The 18,507-nt window shown below is 37.3% G+C and overlaps 1 long non-coding RNA gene across 1 annotated transcript; it reads left to right on the forward strand.

Moving 5' to 3' along the window:
- The first annotated feature begins 1,381 nt into the window (after positions 1-1,381).
- On the forward strand, positions 1,382-17,404 carry LOC116661150. Its single transcript, XR_004316920.1, has 3 exons — positions 1,382-1,474; positions 1,890-1,893; positions 17,393-17,404. It is a non-coding gene; the product is annotated as an uncharacterized LOC116661150 (long non-coding RNA).
- Positions 17,405-18,507: the final 1,103 nt, after the last annotated feature.

Below are 18,507 nucleotides of genomic sequence, written 5' to 3' on the forward strand. Positions count from 1 at the left end.
TCTACAGGGATAAAATGTTCCATCCTTCAGGGCCATCCTGAGGGTTAGACAAAGTATAGTGCGTCACAAAGAACCGTAACTCTTCTTGGGCCTTCCTGCCTAAGGTTATTCTTTAAAGGCTAAAGTTAAGTGGCTGATTGCAATATGCTAACATGATAAAAGCTACTTTAAAGAATATTCAGAACAATAGAGACCTGAGTCAACTCCCTCAGGGCAGTGTATGGTAGGTATTGAACCTAAGGGTAGACAGATGGTAGTCATTTGGCTCTGAAATTGCCTCAATCTTCCCATAAAGAGAAAAGTGTTCAAGTTGGAAAGGTCACAACAAACCCTGCAAGTAATCTGAAAGAGGAGGTTGTAAAAGAACAGTTAATTTAAAAGAAAAAAAAAATCAAATCTCCAAAGTCAGATGAATAACTTGTAGGAAGAGGTGGGGGCAGAGGGTGGGGGAAGGGGGGTGGACCTGCAGATGATTGCTCTCCTCTTGGCCCTCCTAGTGCAAATCTAGCTTCAGCTCTGTTCTGGCACTTACAGCTTTCCGACTCGTGGGGTGGTTGTATACACAGTTCACCTTAGTAGCCCCCACACTGCCAGGGACAGGGCCTTGAGCATATCAGGGTTTCAGTAAGTGTGAATAAATGAATACTCTCATGTAATTTCCATTAGTCATCATCAGAATTCATGAAGATTAAAGATGGGGGGAAAATGTTCTCCAGATTTTCAAAGGCCAGTTAGGGTAGATTCCAAAAATTACAGATATCAGTATTCAGCAGTATTCCAGAAGGAATTTATAAACATATAATTTATGAACACGGGTAAAAAAGCAATATGAAGTAACTGTGACAAGCTTTTGCTTAAGTATTCTTCTGTCTTATAAAACTCCCACTCTTCCATCTTACACTTCTGTCAAAATCCACCTGTATTCTGAAATCCATCTCAAATTCTATCTTTCCCATGACGTCATGCCTACTCCTCCCTCTGTGGAATGCCTAAGACCTTTGTTTATTCTTGTAAAACATTCGGTACCCATCGTTTCGAATAGGATAATGTTCATGAAAGTACTTTGTAAACTGTAAAGTGTTGTAAAAATTCAGATTCAATGTTTATTGAGCACCTACGGAGCTTCAAGGTACCACATGCTCTATTACAAGTACTTGTGTAGCTCCCACTCCTGATGCTCTCAAGAGTGGGAACGCTGTCTTATTCATCTGCATATTCGCAGCACCTGGCATGGTGCCTGGCACAAAGCAGCCATTTCATAGTATCTTTGTTAAAAACTGTATTAGGAGCTTTCACAATTTTTTAAAATTGAAGTATAGTTAGTTGGTTTACAATATTGTGTTAGTTTCAGGTGTACAGCAAAATGATTCAGTTATATATATTTTTCAGACTATTTTCTATTATGGGTAATTATAAGATATTTGATACAGTTCCCTGTGCTATACAGTAAATCCTTGTTGCTTATCTATTTTATGTATGGCAGTTTGGATCTGTCAATCCCATACTCTTAATTTAGCTCCCTCCCCCTTTCCCCTTTGATAACCATAAGTTTGTTTTCTATGTCTGTGAGTCTGTTTCTGTTTTGCATATAGATTCATTGGTATTACTTTTTAGATTCTATATATAAGTGATACACAGTATTTATCTTTCTCTGTCTGATCTACATCACTAAATATGATCATCTCTATGTCCATCCATCTTGCTGCAAATGGCATTATTTTCTTCTTTTTTATGATTAAGTAATATTCCAATGTATATATATATACCACATCTTCTTAAACCAGTTGTCTGTTAATGGGCACTTGGGTGGCTTCCATGTCTTGACTATTGTAAATAATGCTGCTATGAACATTGGGGTCCATGTATATTTTTGAATAAGGGTGTTCCAGATATGTGCCTAGGAGTGGGATTGCAGAATCACATGGTAACTCTATTTTTAGTTTTTTAAGGAACCTCCATACTGTTTTCCATAGTGGCTGCTCCAATTTACACTCCCACCAACAGTGTAGGAGGGTCCCCTTTTCTCCACACCCTCTCCAGCATTTATTTTGTAGGCTTTTTGATGATAGCTATTCTGTTAGGAGTGAGCTGTTATCTCACTGTGGTTTTGATTTGCATTTCTCTGACTATTAGCAATGTTGAACATCTTTTTATGTGCTTTTTGGCCCTCCGTATGTCTTCTTTGGAGAAATGTCTATTTAAGTATTCTGCTCGTTCTTTAACTGGGTTTTGTTTTTGTTTTTTGTTGTTTTTTTTTTTTTGATATTGAATTATATGAGCTGTTTGTATATTTTGTCAGTTGCATCATTTGGAAATATTTTCTCCCATTCAGTAGGTTATCTTTTCATTTTGATTGTTTCCTTTGCAGAGCAAAAGCTTTTAAGTTTGATTAGCTTCTATTTGTTTATTTTTACTTTGATTTCCTTTGCCTGGGGAGACTGATCTAAGAATATACTGCTACGATTTATATCAGAAAATGTTTTGCTTATGTTCTGTTCTAGGGATTTTATGGTACCATGTTTTATATTTAAGTCTTTAAGCCATTTCATGTTTATTTTTGTGTATGTTGTGAGGAAGTGTTCTAACTTCACTGATTTACATGTAGGTGTCCTGTTTTCCCAGCCACCACTTGTTGAAAAGACTGTCTTCTCTGCATTGTATATTCTTGCCTCCTTTGTCATAGATTAAATGAAGTAGGTGTGTAGGTTTATTTCTGGACTCTCTCTTCTGCTCCATTGATCTATATGTCGGTTTTTATGCCAATACCATGCTGTTTTAATTACTGTAACTTTGTAGTATTCTCTGAAGTCTGGAACGGTTATGCCTCTACCTTTGTCATTTTTCCTCAGGATTGTTTTGGCAATTCTGGGTCTTTTGTGGTCCCATATAAATTTTGGGATTATTTGTTCTGGCAATGTTCACGATTTTTATCTCATTTCACTAGCACAGCAACTCTGTAGAGTAAATATGCCTTTAATGAATAAACATTTATTGATGTTAGCAGTGTGCAAATCACTATGCTAGTGCTGGAGAGAGAGCAGTGAACAAAATAATCGGTGCCCTTTTATTTTACAGTGAAGACACCGAGGTACACAGTGGTTGTGACTTAGAATTATACTGCTGTTGAGTTGTAAATCCAAAATTTGAATTCCTGGTCCCAAGTCCAGGGCATAAGCACAAGAAATGACCACTTTATTATTTTTATTATATATTTACACATGTTTTTCATAAAACTTTATTATTATATTATATTATTATATTATATATTATATTATATATGTTATATTGTAAATATATATTTATATTACATATGGTTTTCAACTCTATATTCGGTAGTAGGTGCTAAGATTCTACACAACCTGTAGAATTTAGGAATAAGGTCAGAAATTATCATTCTCTAAATTTTTAAAAAGGAGTATGAAATTAAATCTAAGCATATTTCACTCCAAGAAATTACTCACTCCACCCCCAGGTGATTCATTAATAAGGCTGATGATATTGGTGAGTTTCCTAAATTTAAAGGTATAACTGATATTTAAATAAATTGCTGTATTTGTCTTTATTGGTTTTCCTGCCTGCAAGCTTATCTTGCTCTAAGGTATCCTCCATACTGCCAGTAGGCTAATCTTATTAAAATATTGATCTGATCATATTACTGTTGTCAAATTTAGAGATAAAATAACCAGCAAAGTGAGTTTATTCAGAAACTTTACAGAAATTGCAATTCAAGAAAGCTATGGCAAACACAGGCAAGGTCAGAGAACAAAGAAAAGGGGCTTGCTTTTACAGAGAAGAGGAGTAAGTTAAGAGGGGTTGTTTAGAGCAAAAGTTCATTAGAGGAGAATGAGAGTTCATTGTAGTGGCAGCTTCTCATTGGCTGAGTGTAGTGGTTTCTCATTGGCTGGGCTGTTGCTGGGAGAGGAGAAAATCTTTCCTCTTACTGGGGTGTGTAAACTAAGCTGCTTCCTGTTAGGGAGCTCAACGTATGCTTCTTCCTGCTGGGATCTGCAAAGGGCAATGAGTGGTGATGTGTGAGAGCTCCCCATTCAGGGCTCCCCAACTCCATTTTAAATGAGGTTTCCATTATTTTCACTTTTTCAGTGAAATTCTTGAATGTTCCATCACCATTGAAAGTATACTCTATCACCAGTAGTAGAATAAAACAACGTGCTCAGCTGGACCCTCAATGCTGATCAAGCCCTTTTCCACCTCCCATTGGTCCTGCCTCTTACCTTTCTCCCCTGCATTATGTTGTGTACTCCTCTGCCTGCGCCTGGCTAACTTGTAGCCAGCCTCCAGGACTCAGGTCAGTCTTTGCAAGAACCATTCTCTGACACACACAACTTTTGTGAACCTTACACACTATAAATTCCTCTGTCATTGCTTACAATTAAATCATTATGTGCAAATAAGAACAGCAACTGGCTTGCTCTTGTTTCGGGTCCCATTTCTTTGTTAAGTTTACTTTTTAGATACTTCTAAACACATCCCTTGAATGTTAATTGTTGGTTGTCTTTTTTGTGACCCTGAGGACAGTTCACTTGGGGATGCAAAATGCTGGTGTTCCAATTCTACCAATCATTCTTCTTTGATTACCTAGGCTACTTCTATAAAGATAGACTGGCACTCATTTCCTCTTCAGATATCCTGAAATAGAGCTGTATAGGAAAAGTGGGATAAATGCTTGATTACCTCCCTTTACTTATCTGTCACACTTGCAAGTTTATTCATGTTCTCTATTCAAAAGCTGGTTTAGGGGGGAGGGTATGCTCAGTGGTAGTGCGTGCTTAGCATGCAGGAGGTCCTGGGTTCCATCCCCAGTACCTCCGTTAAAATAAATAAATAGATAGATCTAATTACCACCCCCCAAAACCAAAAGCTGGTTTAGAAAGTTATAATTTCCTAGCAAATTGTGTATGTTACCTAATTTGCAATACTTATTGGCATAAAAATCTTCCTAGTATTTACTTATCTTTTTAAAAAATTTCTGATATATCTATAGCTATATTATTTTTATATTTCATATCTATTTTCTGAGTCTTCTTCCTTTTTTCTCTGAATAATCTTTTCAAAACTTTACTTTATTCATCTTTTCAAATTAACAGCTTTGGACGTTGATCTTTTGTTGTATCTTTGTTTTCTAATTTATTTATTCATTCATCTTTGTAATTTTCTTCATTCTAAGTTCTTTAGATTTACTTATTTGTTCTTTTTCTAACTTCCTGATTTTGATATTTAGCTCATTAATTTTTCTTTTCTTTAATAAAGTATAGTCAGTTTACAACGTGTCAATTTCTGGTGTATGGCACAATTCTTCAGTCATACATGAATGTACATATATTCGTTTTCATATTCTTTTTCACCGTAAGCTACTACAACATATCAGATATAGTTCCCTGTGCTATACAGTATAAACTCGTTTATCTATTTAATTTTCAATTTTGTTTCTTAAAAGAAGTATTTAAATTTCTCTAAGTGTTTAAATCTTCCTAAATTGTATGTTTGGCTGCATCCAGAGCGTGAGACAAAATATTTTCTTTATCGTTGAGTTTAAAGATTTTCAAGTTTCCACGCTGTTTACCCTTTGATGATGAGCCATTTGGAAGCATATTTTGAAATGTCTAAATGTACAAAGGTTAGAGATCAGTAGTATTGCAGAAGCAAAGATCGGCTAGCCTGAAGACATAGCAATAGAAACTTTCCAAAATGACATCCAAAGATAAGAAAGGCTAGGGGGAAAAACGTACCAGGCATCACTGACCCGTGTTACAATACTGAGTGGTCTGACATACTTCTATTCGAAGTCTCAGAGGAAATAGATGAGGCTGAAATAAAGACATTTTTAAACGGACAAGAATTGATAGCACTATTGCCCTCAGACTCTCACTAAAAGAACTTTTAAGGAGAACATTTGTGGTAGGCAGCTTCTGATATGGCCTCCAATAATCGCCACCTGTTGGAATTCATGCCTTGGTGTAATCCCCTCCTCTTGAGTGTGGGCTGGACCTAGCAATTTACTTCTAACAAATACAGCAAAAGTGATGGGATGTCACTTCTATGATTAGGTTATAAAAGGCTGGGATTTCTGTCTTGCCAGCTTTCCTCCTCTATTGCCCTCCTGGCTGACGTGCTTTGATGAAGAAGCGGGCATGTTGGAGAGGCTCACAGGGGAAGGAACAGAGGGTGGCTTTGGGCAAACAGTCAGCAGGCAACCAAGAGCTTAGTCCAGATGTCCACTCACAAAGAACTGAACCCTCTCAACCACCATTTGAGGGAGGTGAGAAACAGATACTCCCTCAGTTGAGCCTTGAGAGGACCACAACCCCAAGTGACACCTTGATCACAGCCTGGGAGCGACCCCGAAGCAGAGGGCCTAACAAAGCCGCACCAAATTCTGACAGCCAGAAGCTGTGAGACAATAAATGTTGTTTCACTTCATTATACTTTAGAGCAGTTTGTTCTGCAACAGCGGACAATTAACAGCATTCTTCGAGAATACTGAAATGGAGCCCAAAAGGAAGGACTAAAACCAAGAAGAGATGATAAGCAAAAAAACTGGCAACTGTGTGGATAACTCTAAATAACACTTGATTATAACATTATTATTGATCTTATCAGAGAATAAAGATAAAAGCAAGATAGAACTATACTGCTGGACCAATATATCATATAAATCAGGAGAGAAGTAATAAGATCAAAGTGTTATTGGCAGAATCCTTTTTCCCTTCCTTCTTTTTAGTAACAGAGTACCCTGGATCTTAGCTAAGCACATGACTTGGCAGCCAGAGGCCACATTTCTCAGCTTCTTTTTCAGCTGGGCGTGTCCCTATTACAGTTTCGGCTGGTTGTACACAAGTGGGAGTGATGTGTGCAACCAGATAATCTTTTTATAAGGAAGCCTTCTCTGTTTTCCTCTCCCACTGGCTAGAAAATGACAACAACCAGAGTGGTCACGTGAGATGCAAAAATAAAGGAAAGTTAAGAATTCAGAGAGCACAATGGCAGGGCCAATTCCTAAAGGACCTCATGTAGCAGAGTTGCCTACCTGTGTTATTGTGGTCTCCCCTCACCCCATCCCCATCCTGGCCCACTTCTGAAATGTTCCATGAGTGAGGAGTTAGCATTTGCTTATTCATTCATTCATTCATTCATTCATTCATTCATTTATATTGCACTTTCGTGCAATTCACAGATACTGTGTTTTGTTTTTATTTTCCATCTTTATTACAGTCTTCTTGATCTGCATATTAATTTTTTTAAATGAAGTATAGTCACTTACAACATGTCGACTTCTGCTATACAGCATAATGTTTACGTCATATATATACATACATATGTTCATTTTCATATTCTTTTTCATTATAGGCTACTACAAGATATTGAATATATTTCCTCATGCTGTACAGAAGAAACTTGTTTTTTAACTATTTTATATATAGTAGTTAGTATTTGCACTTCTCCAACTCCCAATTTATCCCTTCCCATCCCTTTTCCCCACCTCGGTAACCATAAGATTATTTACTATGTCTGTGAGTCTGTTTCTGTTTTGTAGATAAATTCATTAGTGCTGAGAAGCTACCATTTATGCACTTTAAGTTACTTACTTTAAAGTTTCCTTGTTATTATTATAGTTTAGCCTCTATCCTGACAAATACGCCATGTAAGCTCCCAAAGAAAAAATAAAAGGAGGGAAGAATGCGTTTAAAAAGCATGTATTTTAAAAGGATACAATGAAATCTTGAAAATAAGTCCTAGTATATCACAAGTAAATGAGTTAAATTGACCTATGAGAAGGCAGACTTTCATATAGGAAGGAAAAATTCTGACTTCACCACATTTAGAAGAGACACATCAAAATTATAAAGACAAAAAGGTTAAAGACAAAAAGGACAGAAAAAGAAATCATATGCAAATACAATGCAAAGAAAGTTGATTTGCTGTGTCGCTATTTGATTAAATAGACTTTCAGGGGAAAAATACATTATAAAGGATAAATGAGGCCACTCTATAATGCTAAACATTTAAATTAGCCTGCAATATCTTATGATTCTAAACTTACAAGTATCTAACAACATAGCCTATATATGTGATTATATATGTATACACTATTATATAAGACAGAGCTTCATGGGAATGAGCAAATATGCAACATATTGTGAGATTTTTTTAACATGCCTCTCTTAGTAACTAATAGATCAAACATTCAGTAAGAATATAGTAAATCTGACATGGGCAGTCAACTGTACTTTGTTGACTAATCCAATTTTCCAACAAATTCAAAGAGAACACATAAAATTGACAACGTACTGGGTCATAAAGTATCAGTAAATCTCAAAAAAAAAGATGTCATGGAGACCACAGTGCCATTGAAATAAGTTAGAATAAGAGTTATTTACTTATCTTGGTTCTACAATATAAGTACTTCAGAAGACAGAAACTTTCCAGATGGATTTACATATAACTTAATTGCCCCTGAGATATTTATAAAATTCTGATATTTCAACATTAGTGTATTTTTTCTGGACCATATTGCACTGCAAGTCAGTAACATACTTTAGTCCGTCTTTATTTCCATGATTGCTATTGAAAAAAGTGAACTACAAGAGACCCCAAACAGCCAAAGCAATCTTTTTTAGGTCTTTTTTGTGTTTGTGGTGCCTTATAAATTTTGGAATTGTTTGTTCTAGTTCCGTCGTGGAATGTTGTGAGTACTCTGATGAAGATTGAATTGGATCTGTGGATTGCTTTGGGTAGTATGGCCATTTTGATAGTGTTTATTCTTCCAATCCAAGAGTACAAGAAATCTTTCCATTTCTTTGTGTCATTTCAGTTTTCAGAGTATAAATAACCTCCTTGGTTAAGTTTATTTCTAGGTATTTTGATGTTTTTGATGTAATGGAAATGTTTATGCCAGTTATAAAATTCTGGTTTTTGAAGTGAATGAAGGGCTACAAATGGCAAAATACCCTTCTTTCTTACGGGTGAGTTGTATTCCATTACATATATATATGCTACATCTTCATTATCTATTCAACTATTGATATGCACTTGGGATGCTTCCATGTCTTGGCAACTGCAATAGCAGGGTGTATATATCTTTTTGAATTAATTCTTATTTTGTGGTGGTTATAGTCCTTTGATAACTATGTATGTTTAAAAAGCTAAATCTCTAAACGTTCTTAGAAACAATGAAGAGTACACATATGTAAGTTAAAACTACATGGGCAGTGAAAAAAAAAAGAAAGAAATGAGCTATCAAGCCATGAAAGACATGGAAGAAACTTAAAAGACATACTACTAAATGAAAGAAGCCAGTCTGAAAAGGCTACAAACTGTACATTTCCAACCAAATGACATTCTGGAAAAGGCAGAGCTACAGAAACAATAAAAAGATCGTGGTTTCCAGGGGCTTGGGGAGAGGGAGGGCAGAAGGAATGAATACATGGAGCACAAGGGATTTTTAGGGCAATGAAAGTATTCTGTAGGATACTATAGTGGTGGCTACATGTCATGATGTATTTGTCAAAACCCATAGAATGTACAACATCAAGAGTGAGCCCTACTGTAAGCTATGGACTTTGGTTGATAATAATGTGCCCATGTTGGTTCATCGATTGTACCAAATACGCCGCACTGATGGGGGATGTTGAGGGTAGGGGAGTATATATGTGTGGGTGGGGAGGACTGTGTGCAACTCTCTGTAGATATGCTCAGTTCTGCTGTGAACCTGACACTGCTCTAAAATAAATAAAGTCTATTAATAAAAAAAAATGGTGAACTGCAAAATATCCACCTATTTTCATTTAGTTTTATCAGATAAAGTTGTTGGAATTCCTTCCACGCTACAATTTTAGTAATGTGATGTATGCTATACTTGAAAATTTCTGAAATTTGGGCCGAACTATTTCTTGCCCAAAGAATTTCCAAAAGATCCAGTTTCACCAAACATCATAAAATCACCCAGTGCCCTTATACCTCTAGGTGGGAGTCTCCCAGAAGAGACAGATTCAGCGTTGTCCTGAAGGACCAATGATTTGATGCTCTTGTTGAAACCTCAGAAGCCTTCTTCATCCTCAGGCCTGAGCTAAGCCATCTAGAATGCTGCAGCACAGCAAAGCAGCATTTTGTGTGCCTAATTCATCTGTGGTTCAAGCCGGTGGAATGTATAGTTTTCATATGATTTGTAGGTTCATGATGTTTCATTTGAATTCTTTTAGTACAAAGCATGTAATAAATGGACTTAAGTTCTATGTCCTTGCAAAAGGTTGCTACGTTGGTGTTGCCAGCTAAGGAATGTCGCTCACCACCCAGCTCTACAGAAATTGAGTTATTAGCCACTGCACTCACTGATCTGCAACACACCCTGGAAAGAATTCAGGGTGAAGATTGGGGATCAGGCTCTCCATGCTCCAGGAAAATTGACAGAACAGACCCCTTAGATGGTTAGATATTTTTAGAAGTTTCATGAACCCAGATTCTTGTGTTTTCCCATACTTAGAAAAGCACTAAAATCATTAACTGAGGTGTCTGTTCCTCATGACTAACAGTAAACTTGTACCAAGATGTGCTTGATTGCACATCCCCCTTCTCCAAAATCACGGATCTCCTGAGCTCCTCACCCCCAGCCTCTCCAGAGCAGCTCCTCAGAGCTACCTGAGAGGCCATCTCCCCAACTGTATTCCTCATTAGGTCCCCCAATAACACTGAAACTCACAGCTCTCATATTGCGTGGTTTTCTTCAGTCAACAGTTTATCAGTTCATTTTGCTGCTGTAACAAATTGATTACCTCACGGCTGTATAGGATGGATCCAAATTGAGCTAAAATCAAGGAGTGGGCAGGCCCTCATTCCCTTCTGGATGCTTAAGTAGAAAACCTGCTTCCTTGCCTTTTCCTGGTTTTAGGGGCCACCTGCATTCCTTGGCCCACTTTCCTTTTCAGAGCCCACAACAACTGGTCTGCTGGTGAGTCCTCATTCACATCTCTCTGACGCTTTTTCCATCAACATCTCTCTCTTTGACCACAACAGGAAAAGTCCTCACTTTTAAGAACTCATGCGATTTATTTAGGCCCATCTGGATAATACAGGATAATCATTCTCAAGGTTCCTACTCCTCATAACATCTGCAAAAATTCTGTTGCCCTGCAAGTGAACATTTTCATAGGGTCCAAGGACTAGGGCATGGACGTGTGTGTGCACCATTATTTTGCCTCCCACACTTGGGTTTAAATATCAAACAAGCTTAGCATTAACACTAACCATTAGAGGACTCTTTTCCACCACCACTCATACTTTCTGTGCTGATTTTGACCACTGTGCATTAATTAAGGCTTGAAGACTTTCCTGAATATATGGAAGTAATGTGTGCCTTCCATGGATACCATGTCCAAAGACTCGGTAGTTCCATGAAATTTCTTACTAACAAAGGAATACATATGATAATAGCTAACATTTATTGAATGCTTACTCTGGGCCAAGCACTCACTTTACATTTTTGGGCTTTTTAAATCTTCACAAAAACCCTATGAGGTGGCTATCAGCATTACTGCCATTCTATTGATGAATAAACTGAGGCACAGTTTATATTTAAATTAAATGTGAAGTGTTACCAAAGGAAATGATACTAGATGGCCTTCAATATAGTAGTTTTTATAACATACACACATAATAGAAACATGACATATTTTATATTACATCCTTACAAAAAGTGGATTTATTCACCCTTGGAGCTGAGAGGAAAACTAGAACAGAATCTACACATTTCCATTTCTTTGTTTTTTCTAACACCTTTATTGTGGTATGATTCCTCTACAGAAAACTACACATATTTCAAATGTACAATTTGATGAATTTTGATAGATGTCTACACCACTGAAACCACCACCACAATCAAGAGAGTTAACATTGCCATCACTCCCCAAGAGGTGCAATTTTCGAATTCCCAATTTATCTCTTCCTACCCCCTTTACCCTCTGGTAACCATAAGTTTGTTCTCTATGTCTCTGAGTCTGTTTCTATTTCGTAGGTAAGTTCATTTGCGTCCCTTTTTTCAGATTTCACATATAAGTAATGTCATACAGCATTTTTCTTTCTCTTTCTGGCTTGCTTCACTTCGAATGATGATCTCCAGGTCCATCCGTGTTTCTGCAAATGGCATTATTTCATTCTTCTTTATGGCAGAGTAGTATTCCATTGTGCGTGTATGTGTGTGTGTGTGTGTGTGTCACACTTACATATCACAACCATATACATATATTCATATATATATTTCAAATGTACAATTTGAGAGATATATATATATCACAGCTTCTTTATCCAGTCATCTGTTGATGGACATTTGGTTTGTTTACATGTCTTGGCAATTGTAAATAGAGCTGCTATGAACATTGGGGTGCATGTGTCTTTTTGAATTATATTTTTCTCCAGGGTATATGCCCAGAAATGGGATTGCTGGATCATGTGGTAAATCAATGTTTAATTTTTAAAGGAATCTCCATACTGTTCTCCATAGTGGCTGCACCAATTTACATTCCCACCAACAGTGTTCCATTTCTTTAATTCTGAAAGAAATGCTTCTGCTGGTGTGTGTGTGTGTGTGTCTGTGTGTGTGTATATATGTGAGAGAGAGAGAAAGAGAGAGACTGACTCAATATCAGAAGGGATTTCCTCCAGTTTCCATCTTGTTTGTACCATTTTTGCTCTACAATATCTGTTGAAGACATTGTCTGTGTATCATTTTGCCTTTGGAGTTTATTAATACGCAGTTATTAATTTGGGGTTATTAATATGTGGGCACAACTAGAACCCAACTATAAATAAAATTCAGTTAACAGGGCTGAGAGGGAGCTCAAGGCCAGTTTCCAGGAATGCAGCATTTGCTCTTTCTGGATTAAGATTGAGTAACTACAGAGCAATTGCCAAACTTCCTTGAACTTGCTTAACATAAGTCTTTGAGTTACAGAAAAATACTTTTGTTTTGTTCCAGAGTGAGTTGTTGTGTATCAGTCTGCTGCAAAGCTTCAGACTTGGGGTCTGCTTTGAGGAATCCACTTGTACCAAAACTTACCTCGAATTTTGATGGATATTTCAACTTCCCAACTCTTTTTCCAAAAGCTACATATTCATGCAAATGAAAATCACTCCATATTCCCATTTTCCTTATCAGATTACTTAAAAATCCAGCATTTGACAGCATAACTGGTGAAGCATGACTGGAAGCAGGCACTCCGATATAGTCCTAGTTGGTGTATATGATCCAACCTCTATACAACTTAGTTATGTAACTGTAATAGTCTTAAAACTATAATAGTTATAAAAATTATAAATTCATTTACTCTTAAACCCAGGAATCTCTCTTGTGGGAATCTGTCCCACAGACACAGCCGTGTGTAATATGAAGTGATTTGTGTACCACGTTACTCACTTGCGGCATCGTCTGTAATAGCAAAACATTAGAAATGCTCTTCAAGTGTCCTTCGTTAGAAGATTAGTTAAACAAACTATGGCATTGCCCCACAACTGAATAATGCACAGCTGGAAAAAAAATAATAAGGTGAAGGAAGTTCTTTGTGTGGACTGGTGTAAGGTTACCGAATCAAACTTGGGTCTGCTGGCCCCTGTGCAGGAAAGCCAATCTCCTGACACAGTTGTGGTGAAGGAAAGTGCAGCATTTATTATAAAGGTGCCAATACTAGGAGAACGGGTGGCTTGTGCCCTAAAGCCCTGAACTCTGTGAAGGGTTTCAGCAAAGCATTTTTAGAGGCCAGATGAGGGAGGGGGCTTGCAGGGTATGGTAATCAGCTCATACACAATTCTCTGGTTGGTTGACATTATTAGTGGTCAACATTATTAGTCCTTAGGTGCCAGTAGGTCTAAGGGCTCATGATCATCAGGTAGTTAAATTCCTCCATTTGGTGGGAGTTTTAGCATCTGAAAAACAACTCAGGAGATGCTATTATCTAGGTATTTCAGAGAGGAGCCACAGCAGAGGACATGGGGAGGAGTCTGTCCCGAGAAAGCCCCATAGGGTTTGGCCCAGTTACAAGGTAATTTGCAAAGTATATTGTTAAATGAAAGAGGCAAATTTTATAACAGGGAATATAATGCACCATTTTTTGTGTGTTAAGAAAGGGGAAAAGATAAAAATATTTATATTCCTATTGCTTGAACTTGCATAGATGATCCTCTAGAAGGAGTCTAAGGAAGAAATAAATGGGGGCAAAGGAAAATACAGTAGATGGGGCAGGGCAGGGAACAAGACTCCTCAGTGTACGACTCATTTTGACTTTTGGACAGTGTAAATACATCACCTCAAGACAAAACAGAATAAGCAAAACTTTCAAAAGGAAAAAAGATGTGTCATTCAATTGTTCACAGGTATTTCTAAGCATGCAGTGCTTTTTCATAATCTTGTATATGAACTCAAGGCATTCAGGAGGTGGGAACAAGGAAGGAGAATGCAACGAAGTCTCCTGCAGGAAACCATCGAGCCAGCAGAGGAGAGATGGCTACATCCAGAAGGTCAATAAAACAGCAAAATGACATAATCTTTTAGCTAGAAGGATCTAAATGATACTTAATCATTTTTATAGATTAATAAAATTGAAGGTGACTTGCTACAATCACTCAGCTAATCTATGGAGCTCTCAGGACTCGAATTCCAGGACCCAGGACCAACAATCTCAGTGTTCATTTCTTTATATCTTGAGGCCCTCTCTTGATTAACGATACCCGCTCTAATGAGGTGAAAATAACATGTGTAAAGCAATTTAAGCATTATCACTTACATTAGCTACTCTGATTATCACATTATATTACTGTGGTAAGGTATATAGTGTAATAGTTCACATTGTGGGCTCTGGAGTCAGACTGAATCCTTACCTCATCCCTTCTTTACTGTGAGATCTTGGACAAATTACCTAATTTCTCAAGCCTCAGGTTCATCATCTGTAGGTTGAAAATAACAGTTCCCACCTCAGAAGGTTGATGTGAAGACTAAAGAAGGTGATGAACATGCAGGACCAGCTTGGCACCTAACTTGTGCATGTTATTGTTACCAAGCCCATACTCATTCTGCTTGCTGCCCAACAGGTCGATAAATCAGGAGAGGAGGTGTTGGGGCAAAGAATAATGACTTCATCTGGAAAGCCAGCAGACCGAGAAGATGGCAGACTAATGGCCTGGAGATCCATCTTCCCCGAGTCAGAATTCAGGCTCCTTTTATAGAAAAGGGGAGTGGATGTTGCTGGTTGTTGCAAACTTCTTGGTGTAGGAGTCCTTTGTTCTTGCAGCTGTCCACATAGGTCATGTCATGATATTTCCGTAAACCTCCAACAAGACAAATGTTATTCTCTGTTCTGCAACTCTTTATCTCTATATGAATGGAAAACTGTTATACCCTGAAAGGTCAGGGCCTTAGGCTCCCCTGTCTGTCTCTGGCTCTAGGAAAAATTCTTTCACAAAAGGTGCAGAACCGGCATGACTAAGCACAGGAAACAGAGCACAGGGTTAAACAGAGCTAAAGGAACAGATCTAACATGGAGTCAGATGTGTTCTTCCCTATTACATTATCGCTGTTACTGCTTTTATTTTACAATGAAAAACTGGAATTCAGGGGAATGTTTGAGTATCTTGCCCAAGGACACATAGTTTACAAGTGGTGAGTCAAGAACTCAATCTACTTTTCTCACTTAAAGATCTCATATCCCTTCCATGGCTATATAATCCAGAGATTCAATGCACTTGGTTTTCCTTTAACTCATTCGAGTAGTTCTTCTACTTTGGCTTGCTCAGTCAACATGAGCCTTTGTACACAAAAGAAAGGAGAATGGCCTGATATATTTGGATGAAAGAAAAGCAAAAACATTTCTTGTATGCAATCAGATTTTAATTCATTTTCATCATAGTATCTATTATCTATTACCACAGAGTATAAATAAATACTAATTATTTTGTGTGTGCTAACATTATATTCCTTGACATCTAAGTGGTAGTTTAGAAAAGATTTTCCTCACATAAAAAGACCAAGTTAATCCAGACAAAATTAAATATATATAATACATGTAAATATAATTATATAAAAATTATTTATACATAAATGATATAATGGATTATCCACATATAAATGGTGTATATTACTTACATATAATGATATAGTATACATAAATGTTTACATGTTCACAAATCATCTTAAAGTGGTCATGCAGAATTCAATAAAATATCTTTGTATTACAAAAATGTGAAGAAATTAACATTCAGGTATATAACATGATTCTATAGTTGGCTTAAGGACTGGGCTCCACTCGCTGTCAGAGGCTCGCTACCAGATATTTTGCAAAATTATCACTAAATTAGTTAACATCCATCACCACACATGGTTAAAAATCTTTTATTTGCCTCTGTGTCTACTATACTCATATATACATTATAAATACATATATTTATATAATTTATAAACAACTTCAGTGTCCCATCAGCAAGTAGATAACCAAATCATGTATGTCCAACCATAGAATATAAGTCAGCAATAAAAAAGGAATAATCTGCTAATAAACACAGCAGTAAGGATGAGTCTCAAGATTCAAAAGATTGTGTAACCAAGCAGGACCTGTGAGGCCTTCCAGGATCAGGACACCCCCACCCATATCCTCTGCTGTAGCTCCTCTCTGAAGTACCCAGATAATAGTATCTCATGTATATGTTCTGGGTTTTTCTGATGCTAAAAGCCACCACCAAAGGGAAGAAATGAACTACTTGATGATCGAAAGCGTGTAGCCTCCAGACCTTCTGGCGCCTGGAGGTTGATGGTGTTGACCTGGTTACCGCAACATCAACCAGAGAATTGTGCCTGAGCTGATCACGCACCCTGCAACAGCCCCGTCCTTTAACTGGCCTTTAAATATGTTTTGCTGAAACCCTTCAGGGAGTTTGGGATTTTCTTGGACATGAGCCACCCTGTCCTCCTTGCTCGGATCTGCAATAAACCTTTCTCTGCTCCAAATTTCAATGTTTTTTTGACCTCATGGTGTGGCAGGTACACGAACCTGCCTTCAGTAACAATTTCATATCGTATGATGCCATGATATTAAGTCCAGAACTGGCAGAATCTATAGTAATGGAAACGCGATCAGTGGTTGCCTGGGTTTGAGGATGAGGAAGTGCTGATAGCAAGAAGTGTGAGGATGCTTTCTAGGATGAAGCAAGTGTCCTGTACGCTGATTGCCATGGTGGTTACTAGTTTGTAGACATTTGTCAAAACTCACAGAAAAATATACTTAAATTTTAAGCATTTTATTGTATGTAAAATACCTCTATGGATTTGGTTTAAAAACACATCCCTTTCCAGCTACTGTTTTATTTCTCTGTCCCTCTTTACAGAAAAACTCCTCAGGAGAGTTATGTGTATTCTATGTTCCATTTGTCTCCTCCCATTCTGTTTTTAAACCATTAAAGTCAGCCTTCCACTTCATCACTTCCCTGAGATCGCCTGAGTCAAGGTCATCAATGATTTCCACATGGTGAATGTCATGGTCAATTTTCAGTCCTCTTTTTGATCCATCAGTGGCATTTGTCATGCCAACTATTCTTTCCCTCTACAAATGCTTCTTCCCCTCATCTTTAAGGACACATTTTTTTTTAATTGACGTATAGTCGATTTACAGTGTTGTATTAGCTGGTGTATAGCAAAGTGATTCAGCTATACATATATATTCTTTTTCAGATTCTTTTCCATTATAGGTTGTTACAAGTTATTGAATATAGTTCCCTGTGCTGTACAGTAAATCCTTATTCCTTATCCACTTTATCTGCAGTAGTTTGTGTCTGTTACTCCCAAACTCCTAATTTATTCACCCCCTTCCCCTTTGGTAACCATAAGTTTGTTTTCTATGTCTGTGAGTCTGTTTCTATTTTGTAAATAGTTCATTTGTATCATTTTTTAGATTTCACATATAAGTGATATCATATAATATTCTTTCTCTGACTTACTTCACTTAGTATGATAATCTCTAGGTCCATCCATGTTTCTGCAAATGGCATTATTTCATTCTTCTTTATGGTAGAGTAGTATTCCATTGTGTGTGTGTGTGTGTGTGTGTTTGTGTGTCACATCTTCTTTATGCAATCATCTGTCAATGGACATTTAAGTTGCTTCCATGTCTTGAGTATTGTAAATAGTGCTGCTATGAACATTGAGGTGCATGTGTCTCTTCAAATTAGAGTTCTCTCCAGATACATGCCCAGGAGTAGGATTGCTGGATCACATGGTAAGTCTGTTTTTAGTTCTTTAAGGAACCTCCATACTGTTTTCCATAGTGGCTGCACCAAACTACATTCCCACCAACAATGTAGGAAGATTCCTTTTTCTCCACACCCTCTCCAGCATTTATTACTTACAGATGTTTTGATGATGGTTATTCTGTCAGGAATGAGGTGATGTCTCACTATGGTTTCAATTTGCATTCCCCTGATAATTAGCAATGTTGAGCATCTTTTCATGTGCCTGTTGGC

The sequence above is a fragment of the Camelus ferus genome, chromosome 33, assembly GCF_009834535.1.
Source record: "Camelus ferus isolate YT-003-E chromosome 33, BCGSAC_Cfer_1.0, whole genome shotgun sequence".
NCBI classification, from domain to species: domain Eukaryota; kingdom Metazoa; phylum Chordata; class Mammalia; order Artiodactyla; family Camelidae; genus Camelus; species Camelus ferus.